Consider the following 12,296-nt stretch of genomic DNA (forward strand, 5'->3'; position numbering starts at 1 on the left):
CCTCTGAGTTAGAATTCTAGCCACTGTGTCCTTTAATCCATTCAGGATTTTTCCAGAACCCCTTATAGGGACTTCCAAAACCTTTCATCTGATTTCTGGAATCTATCCCTTTCCACCTGGTCCTTAAATGCTCTCCTCTGGATTTTCTCTGAAGTTTTCCTTGGCTTCTCACAAAAAAGAAAAAAAAGAAGAAGAAGAAACTTCTCTGGTTCCCTTCAAATTTCACTAGTACTGGCTCCAAAATTATATGGGCACTCTTGCCCTTTATAAACTTTTACTGGATCATTCATATCCCACCACCACCAAAATTGTGGCCACACTGAATTCTGCTGGTCACTATCTCAACCCTTTACACTCACTTGGAGGTTTCCTAAAGTCCAAATTGACTAAATACTGGGTGTTAGTTAGGAATGAACGTATACTCTGAAAGTTTATTCATAAAAGCATAATAGATTCTCAAAGGTGCTTAAGCTTGTGGTTACAACGTATTCAAGTCAAGCCTACATGTTGGTTACAGTAGCTTATTTCACAGCTATTCTCCCCTCCCCAGCAGTTTATTCTCACTCTGCATTTCTTGTTCTTAATTTCTCTCGTTTCTTCTTTTCTCCTCCTCCATCTCTCTCTCTCTATATATATCCATATATATTCTTTGGTGTCCTCTTCTGATTGGATGTCAGTCTATGGACATTCTTCAACTAATCATGTGCTGATCGGATGTTCCTAGGCAATTTCTTTATGTTTAGTTCCATCACAGTGGGTTCATAAGTATTATGTCTTCAAATTATTATGTATTTGTTTATGAGAAAAATTCACTACTTTTTTTTTTGAAAAAGCAACTTAGTATTGTATAAAGGTGTGATATATTTTGCTACATATTAAAATATATTTTATTGGCCAAAATTTTGTTGATTAGTTTAAGCCAAATCATAGATTTTTGTCAAAGCAGGGATGGTTTATTTACTGGAGGGGAATGGATTAAAAATTATATCATTTGGCTTTCCATAAGTGCCAATATTTTGGCTAATATTTCATTTTAGCCTTTGAGGAAGCCCTTAAAAGTAATACAAAGACAAAAAATATTGGATTCCATGAAACAATTAAAAAAGAAAATACAATTGCTGGCATTTGGCAGTTTTTCTTTGTGGTTTATACACTTCAGTGAATGCCTGTCAGTTCTGGTTTAGGATCTATAATTGACTTGAGAAGCCATATATGCCCCCATGGGGCTCTGCTTCATATTTGATATATGGCATAGTTTCCATCCATAACAAGCCTTTTGCATAGACTTGCAACCTTCAAATTTAATAAAGTAAATGAATGATCATTTTAATCACACAATCTAATAGTCCCAAATTGAATTCATGTAATAAATTTACATCATAAATAAATTTTACTTAGAACTTAATATTGAGTACAGTTAAATAATTATCAACTGTTGTCTTTTTGAAATGAAAATGGATAATTAGCATAGTTAAATATGAAACTGTAGTAGTATTCATATACTAAAATCATTATACATTTCATCAAACATTTCCTTGAGGACAGTCAAAGATGTATGTAATTATTTTGTACTACACGAGCAATTAAATTATTGTCCAATAGTGACCCCATTTTGATCTAAAAATATTTAAAGGTATAACGTCTAGGATCTAAGAACAACAAAAAGCTTCTGCTCAGCCAAGTGTCTGCCTAGTTCTATTTTATTAAATTCTTTGTTAAATTACAATGTGTGTTTGTGCATACACACGTGTGCATGTGTTTACCATACTGAACAGTCAAGATGTGTAATTTCGTATTACGTGTAGTAATCACAGCCACTAACCTGGATGGGTTTTAGAAGGAATTATAGCAGTTCATGGAGGATGGAAGTATTTGCTACTAGTTATGATGATTTTATGATACCAGCAATATCAAATACATTATTACAATATTATAAGGTAAAGGTAAAGGTTCCCCTTGACAATTTTTGTCCAGTCATGTTTGACTCTAGGGGGCGGTGCTCATCCCCGTTTCCAAGCCATAGAGCCAGCGTTTTGTCCAAAGACAATCTTCCGTGGTCACATGGCCAGTGTGACTTAGACACGGAACGCTGTTACCTTCCCACCGAGGTGGTCCCTATTTATCTACTTGCATTTGCATGCTTTCGAACCGCTAGGTTGGCGGGAGCTGGGACAAGTGACGGGCGCTCACTCCATTGCGTGGATTCGATCTTACGACTGCTTGGTCTTCTGACCCTGCAGCACAGGCTTCTGCGGTTTAGCCCGCAGCGCCACCACGTCCTTTATTACAGTATTATAAATAATAATAAATAATACAATGTTTTCACACATGCATTCAGAAACAGATGACTCCAAGCTACTCCAGATTTAAAACAGCTCACATAAATTGAAAAGGGTAATCTTGCTTTTCCTTAAAAAGAATTCTAAGCCCCATCTGTTTTTCTTTATTTGAAGAGTCGAGGCCATATGGGCTGAAATATTGGTTCTCAAAAAAGATCATTCAAATGGGAGAAACATTGATTTCTTATAACACTGAACATGTCTGGTATAGGCTTGTTGAAAAGAACTGTGGGTTCAGCAAAGGCCACATTGTAGCTGAGTGGGCAGGGGAGAGAGATCTCTGAAGAACTGTAGGGCAACTAAAGGTCACAATCATATGAAAAGGGGTCAAATTAAAAAACAAAAACAAAAACAGGTTTGCTTTGAAGAAAATAATTGAGTGACCATCCTCCAGAAAAAGAGACATTTTGCCATGCATCTTCCAGAAATTAGTGTACAATTTTGTAAGGAATATTTAGAGTATTTCCTCATATCTTATAACAGCAAATGGCAGTTGTGTTTTGTCCTAGCCCAAAGGAGTTTCAGTAAATATTATCTTAAGATTTCTGAGACCAAACAGTCTCCTGACAAGTTTTCAAAGAGGGAATTGACCCCTTTTCCTGGGCAATCTGTTAATCAGGACCCAATTAAATGACTTTCAGAAGAATAACTTTTTAAATCCATCCTGGCCAAAAAGCCTATTTGGGATTCACACAAGGAGATTCTGTGTCTAGTTGTTAAAAATAAAACACAGATTGCAGCCGCATTCGAGCTATTCTGTCTTCTCCCAGTAACCATAGTACAGATCATATGTTCATCTTCTGGGATCCTCTATCATTGGGTAATTCTATATGAGGGAAATTTCCATCAGAATTTGTGTGCAGCATACGTATATTTAAATTTCCATTTTAAAAAGCCAAGAAATTCAATTCTTCAAAATACGTCTGGCTTATGAATGTGGGATATTATTTTTCTGTATCCATTATTTAAAATGCCAGGAATTGGCCTGATATTGCTGCTCAATATCTTGCCCACACTGTCAGTGGGGAAAAAGATGCCAAAACTTTACCTAGAAAAGGGCAACCTGAATTGCTGATAGCATTGAAGACGGTCTACAGCAGGGGTCCCCAACCCCCTGTCTGCAGCCTGGTGCCAGTCTGTGAGCTTCCCAGGACTGGGCCGCTGAGAGGGATCTCCACCCCTTGCTCGCACGCATGCACAGTGGGTGTGTCATGCTCACGGGGTGGTGTCACACTTGCAGTGGGGCTTCTCACACTCACGCACATGCAGGGGGCATGTCACACTCATGTGCATGTACACTCACGCAACATGCCCATCCACAAGCATGACACACCCATCCGTGAGTGCGATGCTTCCCCGGGAGCATGACACACCCACCCGCGAGGACAGGGGTGCCCGGCCCCCTCACGCACAGAACCTGCCCCCCTCAACCAGTCCGTGGTTGCAAAACGTTTTGGGACCGCTGGTCTACAGCATATCCTCTTGTACTCACTACTGTTCACTGATAACAAGAAGGGGAGTATCTCAGAAATGGACTCATTTTTTTCATCATTTAACCACTTTTCACATAAACACAATGCAATTGTCTCAGAATCCAGAAGAACCCAGTGTTATCCTTGATAAGAAATCAATTAGTTTTATCTTAAAGACGGAAAAAAATGACCTGTTTTCCAATTCTAGTTTTTGAATTTATGCAAAATATGTAAGTGAAGCTGCTGTTTCTGCACAAAACTGAAGCCTTTTTCCTTTTGGAAACAAAGAGCATACACATGTATGACATACAGAGCAAGGACAATAAGTGAGCCTTATTGATCTGAAAGACACAAACCATCCTTCTAATGAAAGTTCTCTAATAGTTCATGGAATTTATGAATACTGCATATTTGACAGAATTGGACAAAAACATTAGCATAAATTGGAAGAGAAACTTCTGTTTCACAATGGCATGCACAAAGGAGAAAATTTTTGAAAGTTTCTCATTTGTATGGACAAATCATGTCACAATTTAAAATCCCTAGATGCATCCAACATAAAGCTGAACCTTGTTGTGTCAGGTCTTTTATTCCATTATTGTCACAGTCCTTGCTAGCTTCTCTTGCCAGCCTGTAATGCTTTTTGACTTTCAGATTTTCCATTTAGCCTGGTGGGTCTTGTCAATGTAATCAACTTACAACAAACAAAGCAAAAATATCACAATTGCTTCAGTTCTACAGTAGCATTCTTTATAACTAACTGTGCACAGCAAGGCAGGCTGGTAGACCACTGATCATCTTACACGGAAGACTAACTAAATCAAAATAGAAAAATAAATGATAGAAAATGACTTTTCTGTTCATTTTTCGTACATGTGAAAAGTGCACCAGCTACTGTAATCTTCTGCATTTATATGGAAATTAGGGCAGTCTAGTGACTGAGTGGATTATTACTTTCCCTTTAATATAATGGTCCATAATGTTTTGATTCTATCTGTGCTTGGCCAAGAATATCATGCCTGGTCAAGGTCTAATGGCTAAAATGGAGGCACTATAAAGTTAAATTTACATGTACATCATAACATTTTGTGTGTTTGTGTGTGTTTTAAAAGGAAATACTGAGTGTCCTTATGTGCTTGGCTTAAACAAACAATACCAGTTACATTCTCATGAATACAAAATTGTGATGCTGGTCCCTGTTTATCAAGACACAAGGCAGTCACAGCATGAGCATGTAGGAATTTTGTGGCTCTCCCAATTTGAGAGAGTTCTTTACAATTATTGACCGCTAGTTTCAAGACTCCAAGCAGAATATCACTTTGCAAGAAAAATGTTCTTCACCTCGTTTAATTAGGATTTTTCTGTGGAAAAGGGGAGCTCATTCTCTGACTGGATATTTGGCAGCCAATATGATATAGTCCATGGAGAAGAGGGAAGGCTCAGATAATTCGGAGGGAATTCCATAATTTGCATAAGCACAAAACTTTTGCAAAGTAAAAAAAAAGAGAGGGGGACTCAGAGCACCCTAATGCTCAGGGGCCAGGAAATGCTGGGTGATTATGGGGCAAGAGGAGAGAAATCAGCAAGAAAGGATAATGGAAGGGACTATCCTATAGGACAGTGGTCCCCAACCTTGGGCCTCCAGATGTTCTTGGACTACAACTCCCAGAAACCTTCACCACCACCTATGCTGGCCAGCATTTCTGGGAGTTGAAGAACATCTGGAGGCCCAAGGTTGGGGACCACTGCTGTAGGAGGGTATGGCTGGATAGGTTCCAAGACTGAACAGGGACGCTCTACACTGCAACATTTGGTGGCAAGTCTCAGTTCACATTACAAAATATTTAATGGTTTGGGAGCCCCTCAACTGTATCTGAAAACTCTTCCCTGCCCTACATTGTTTGTGGGAGGGGTGAACATCTGCTCAAAGAGAAAATGAATGTACTTTCCTTGCCTCTTTTCCTCACCTTAAGAACAATTTTAAATTTCAGTCAAAGGTCAGCCCCATTGCAGGAAAACAATAATTAAACCTCAACAACTTAGATCAAAAGCCATCATACTCTACATAGTTTATACATTCCAAGATAGTCAGGTGAACCGCTCATGGAAAGAAAGCAGATCCCTCTGGCAACTGTTTATCATGCCTTCCCTTTTAAGCATAATTTTCCAGAACAAGCTGACACAGATTCTATTCAGCTGTACCATTATTAATCTGAAATTGATAACTGAAAGGAGTACCTGCTTCCTTGCATTTCCCCCCATGTACCTTGCAACTGATACACTCCGTTGAAGCTAAATGAATAAAGTGGAGGGGTTGAAAATCCTAAGGTGTACTTTTGATTTAATTGCAATACCTACTTATTTTCATCGTGTTATCAGAATGAATTGGTCAATTCCTAATCCGCCTCTGTGATTACAAGCATGTGTGAAGAAAGTATTACATACCAAAACTATGAGTGTGCCATTGTTTGTTTGTTTGTTTTTACTCCAAATTCCATAACTCTCCAAGAATTCTCCAGAAAGAACACTGGGAGTTCATCCATAAACACATATCTGCACACACCTTCATTTCAATCACGTGAATAAGGCCTTCTTCTGAGGCTTCATTTCCTGCTGCAATACCTCCTGGGGGTGCTGGCTATTCAGAAGGCACTCTTTATAGAGCATAAAGGACAATGAAAGTATCACCCCCAGGAAGTACTCGGGCAGCATCCTCCCAGGCACATTTCAACAGGAAATGAAGACTTGGAGCAAGGCTGTTTGGGAGGCCTCTGCAGGTAAGCTTTTGTAGACTGGAACTCCCAGAATTCTAACTCTGGAATTCTTGGAGAATTCTGGGATTTGGCATCCAACAAACCCCAAATAGCATACTCTAATAAAAATCCCAGAGACATAACTATCATACCACTCTTTTTCTTTCCTCCAACACCATGATGTTTAATGGTGGCAGTTCACAAAGTCAGTCATCCAGTATTGCTTCACACCTCTAGGATACCTAATGAGAAATTAAACTCCCAAACCCTGGCTTGGCAGCAAGATACCTACCTCATCTCTCCTCCCCCCCCCCCCAGTAATAGAAAACATATCACTTTCCCTGTATTACTGAGGAGAAACTTCCATCTAATCCAACCAACACAGTCCATAATAAAGGGTGATAGAAGTTGTAGTTCAACACCATCAGAAGGCTCAACTATTTCCTGTCCTGCCTCTAGAGAGCTTCTGACAGTCATTGCGGGTAACAATGAGTTCAACAGACCAATGCTTTGACCCAACAGAATGTAGCTTCCTGTTTGGGCTGTGCACTAGCTATGGCTGAAGCCTAAATTACTAACCGAATCTACCTAACCTGGAGTGAGTTGTATGTCATCTCTATTATAAAGTGGAATGTTTTACTTCACTTCTGGGGTGAGGCAAAGGCAAACTACAAATTTATTTGGGCCAGGCCACAATCTGAATCAGAACAGGCACGGATTGTTTTAGGCTCTTCTTTGGTTTACACTCAGCAAAGTTTAAATATGTTCAGAATGCAAATCTTGAAAGTTAGCTGACTGAAATTGAGCAGATTTACTTTCCACTTTAGGGGCCATCATGACACCAAATTCCATGGACATCAGTGCAAAAACAAAAACAAAAGTTATAACTATTTTGTTTTCCAGCACATCAATAAGAAACTGGTGGTCCATATTTGCAAAGTGACCTGGGCTTGGAGTACAGACTGAACTGGATGAAGCGCAACAGTCTTTGGAGGTAAGCAGATTGTATTCTGAGCTCCCTAACTGTTTTCCAGGGTGATTTTGAGAAACACCTACATAGCCCTAGTCCCCCTGTTTTTAATATGTATGTACATCTGACATTATAGAAAAGTGATAGGCTATTACTGAAAAGTGATAGGCTATTGACCCCCACACAATGAGAGTAGTAGACACAGAGCGTTCTTGTTTGTTTCCCTAAGAAATGATGACTTTTTTTTCTCCCCTGAAGATTTTTAATATGAACAAACTGCTCTCTCTTCTACTCCCTTCTCTTTCTATACCCCCACTTCTGTAGGGAATTTCTTTCTTATGTTCCATCTAGTGAATGTTTTATGTTACCCTTCAGTAAAGTTCAAATCAGAACCATGACTTGTCTGGGTTTCTCTAGGATAATCCTTCTTGCTAGGTCTTCACAGGAGACATCCATCAGAAGGCTATCTGCCCAAGTTCACCAGAGCGTCTCATGATCTGGTGTCAGGCTGATGGCAAGAATTCATCAATAAGCAGCACAAAGCTCTCCAATCGATACAAGTCTAGATAACCTCATGCTATTTTCCCCACAAGGGATGAAGAGGAGTGATTATATATATATATATATATTTAAGCTTGGTACTAGGAAACTGAAGCGGAGGAAAAAAGTCTCCATATGATGGAATTTGGTAGGGAAAGCACATAAATAAATTAACCCTCTACTCATCTTGTTACCATTCCTTTATATGTCCTTTTTCATATTATTAAAGAACTAAAGTTGGGGAGAAAGCAAAAGATTCAGTGGCTGAAATTCACCTTACACACTTGTGGGATATAAATGGCAATGATGTCATTAACTAGGAACATTAATCTTTAGTTTAAAACTTCCTAATGACCCTCCATCAGGTTTTGAGGCTCCCTAGGGATCCATTTACGTGGCGCAATGTGGGTTAAACTGCAAAAGCCTCTGTGCTGCAAGGTCAGAAGACCAGCAGTGGTAAGATCGAATCCACACGACAGAGTGAGCTCCCATCGCTTGTCCCAGCTCCTGCCAGCCTAGCAGTTCGAAAGCATGTAAATGCAAGTAGATAAATAGGTACCACCACGGTGGGAAGGTAACAGCATTCCGTGTCTAGTTGTGCTGGCCACGTGACCACGGAAACTGTCTATGGACAAACGCTGGCTCTATGGTTTGGAGATGGGGATGAGCACCACACCCTAGAGTTGGACATGACTGGACTAAATGTCAAGGTGACCCCTTACCTTTACCTAGGGATCCATTTTGCCCCGAGTAAGCCTTCATGAGCACAGAATTGGAGGGAGAGAAGACTTTCATATCAGAAAACAGCTACTGGTGGTCCTGCCACTGGATTGGGACTGCCACCAGCAATCCAGTAGTGATTTTCCATTATTTAAGGCTTACCATTCTTTTCTGAGGTTCCCAAAGGCTTTCCCAAAGCAAATGCAATCCCTACAGAACCCAAAGGGAGGACAGGAAGTTTTAAATTAAATTAGAATAATTTGATGGGTGAACATTACTGAGTGTTGATGTCATCCTCACTGTATAGAATAAAATTATTCAACAGGATTTCAGCCAATATATAGTCATAGCATCAGCCCAGAATCATAGAACAGTGGAGTTGGAAGGGGTCTATAAGGTGATTGAATCCAACCCCCTGCCTAATGCAGGAGTCTAAGTCAAAGCAGATCAGATAAACGGTTGTCCAATTTTCTCTTGAATGCCTCCAGCATTGGAGCACTCACCACCTCCCTAAGTAAATGGCTCCATTTTCATACTGCTCTAAGAGTTAAGAATTTTTTTCCTGATATTCAGCCTAAATTGGGCTTCCTTTAACTTGAGCCCATTGTTATGTGTCTTGCACTCTGGGATCATCAAGAACATATCTTCTCCCTCCTCTATATGGCAGTCTTTTAAATATTTTACTGAGATCTCCCCTCAGTCTTCTTAAGGCTAACATGCCTATTCCCTCTCCCTCAAAATAGGGCTTTGTTTGCCCACTGATCATTCTTGTTGCTCTCCTCTGAAATTCTTTCACTTTGTTGGCATCCTTCTTAAATTTAATCTAGTAAAATTTCAGTAATGGATTGGGAAGAATTCTTCTAATACTGTTTAGAACAGAATCCTTAATTTCTTGAGGCTGTCTCATTCTAAAGCTTGAGAAAATTACTTTCCATACTGCAGCTTCCATGGTTCCCATATCTGTATAGTCTCCATTAGTTCAAGTCTATTTTTTATTTCAACTTTTCCAAATTGTGGTAAAGTCATGAGCCCAGAGCTTGCCAGTTCAGAGGTGCAAAATATAGCACCACTATGAGATACCAAGAATCTCAAACCACAAATTCCGACAGTGTGATGCTATGTTCTACTCTTGTCGCCGTCATTTCAGCTGGCAAAACAAGGAAGATGGTGGAGTTTTCTTTACTGTCATTTGCTATTTTGGTATGGTGAACTGCTCCACAAAAGCCAGCTTCGATGAAGGGCTAGCTGGCTTTCACCAAACCCCCAGATTTTGAATGCTAACTTAACTTCTTCTCTGCACATAGTTTTATTCACCTGTGAATTGAGCTGTTACCAGAATGCCTTTCTCTATTTATACCACTACCTGTGTGCTTCTGTGTATGTTTTCTCCACAGGTAGCTTTCACTGCAGGTACAAAGTACTTGCTGAATGGCAGTAGAAAGAAAGAAACCTCATTATTTGCGTATGATTTGCAGAGAGGTTTCGGAGTATGTGCAGATAAACTCAATGTGTCTAAGTTTCTAGCAGAGATATAGAGTAACACACTGTATACTTTTAAAAGTCTGCATATGCAACATCTTGAATTGCAGATAACTGATCTAAATCTCCTCCAAACTGTATGCATGAGAGAACTGCTAACATGCTATGAGAAATGAATTAAAAGACTCCTGTGAGCTGAAAGTACCTACACATAGTGGAGACTGCCTGCTGTCTCTCAGCATGATTTACTGTTCTCGTCTTGCCTCGTTCTGCACACAAGTGAATTAATGGCTGTATTTCTATTTGTACTGCAATGGATTTCTTTCCTTTATTATAATTTGAACCATATACTACTGAAACACGCTGAAAGAATAGAAGGCTCTTTATATATAAACATAATTTATGGGATACTGTTGAGAATATCAGGAAGGGGCAGTTTTCTGTAGGCATGGTTAATGAATGAAAACATTCCTCTTTCTTGCAAGAGATAAAATCTCGACTGAATGTATCTTCAGTTGTCTGGAGCACCAGCTTTCCTTCCCAGAGCTGATTCACATTAGGGATGTTCTCATACATTGAGACTGTCTCAATACAATGAGACACCTCAGCAAGACATTTTTAAACCCCATGAGAATCCACATGAGATGTTGTACCTACAAAGGAGAATAACACAAGGAATGCATTTTTTTTTCACACCAAGGTCTCCACAATCTCTAGAAACTGTCCTTGTGGGAAACTGGTGCCATTTCCAGTTGAGAAGTTAAGCATAAAGACACAATAAACAGAAAATGACTGGCTGGTGGTCAAAAAGTTGCAAACAACCAACAATAAGGTTTCTAATCCTTACAATCCATGCAGTAAAGCTTCAGGTGTTGTCTTTTGTGTAGTTTATATTATTGAAGTGATTTGCTTTAAAACATTATTTGTGCAGTTTTGCTTAACTCCTAAGGAAGTTCTGTTTTTTTTTCTTACTTCTTGAGAACATTGCAAAATGCTGCACCTTCTCATGAGGTGAGAACAAATTTGTGGTTCCCTCTCGTCCTGCATCTTGCATGTACAAGCTAAAATGAGATTTATATTTCTAGTTTACACAGGTACAGTAATACCTTTCATAGTACTGCCCTGTTTAGTACTGATTTACTACACTGTGTTTAGCCAGGTGGGAATTTCATGATGCTCAACAGGGGCCTAGTCTACCTAAAACAGGTAGATCAGGCCTCTGGGAGAGTGGGGTCCAGGCTACTTTCTCTGTACCAGCACTTTTATGAGGAATAATGTTAAACTGATCCTGTTCAGCACCGATTTGGTTAATGCTCCATTTTCTTGAAGCGTGTGTTGTCAAGTTGATTCTGATTTATAGAAACCCTTTTCAGGATTTTCCAGGTAAAGAATACACATATGCGGTCTACCATTCACTTTGCAGCTTGCCTATGGCCACATGTGCTGGGTCTACTCACAGAAGGCACAGTGGGGAATTGAACTCCCAACCTCTGGCTCCATGGCCAGATACCTAAACCACAGAGCTATCCTGCCAGGCTCATGCAGGGTATTACTATATGTTAATTGCTGTATGACTATAAGTGACATCAAGTGATGTTTCTTGAGTGAACTAACTCTCACAAGTATAAAGGATCTTCCACATTATTTCAGTTGCTATCAATTCAGTTCTTACAGAGGATCAACAGATGTATAAACATAGGTCTATATAGCTCATTCCCAGACATTTCAGAGCAAAACCCCAAGACTAGATAAACACACTCACTTAGTGATTCTCTCTCACCCACATACACTAGTTTGGTCCATGAGCTCACAAGGGTAGACAGGTTGGAACCCTGTATCCTTTTACAGTTACTCCACTTCAAGATGTGTCTATTTTCATATTCAAGGTGTGTCTATTTTCATGTTCGCATTTGTGCATATCCAAATGCCCAAAGGTGAATCCATTCCAGCAAGTATGGAGATGCAAGTGGCAAGAATAGGTCATTATCCAAATATACCATGCTGCAGAGGCTTCTGGCTAGGG

The 12,296-nt window shown here is 39.6% G+C and overlaps 1 long non-coding RNA gene across 1 annotated transcript in view; it reads left to right on the top strand.

The window, feature by feature from the left end:
- Positions 1-12,296, top strand: part of LOC140705875 (uncharacterized) — a 51,676-nt gene that overhangs the window by 20,055 nt on the left and 19,325 nt on the right. Inside the window, exon 2 of the long non-coding RNA XR_012085454.2 lies at positions 7,468-7,558. This is a non-coding gene — a long non-coding RNA (uncharacterized LOC140705875). The remainder of the gene's footprint in view (positions 1-7,467; positions 7,559-12,296) is intronic.

The sequence above is a fragment of the Pogona vitticeps genome, chromosome 3 (assembly GCF_051106095.1).
Source record: "Pogona vitticeps strain Pit_001003342236 chromosome 3, PviZW2.1, whole genome shotgun sequence".
NCBI classification, from domain to species: domain Eukaryota; kingdom Metazoa; phylum Chordata; class Lepidosauria; order Squamata; family Agamidae; genus Pogona; species Pogona vitticeps.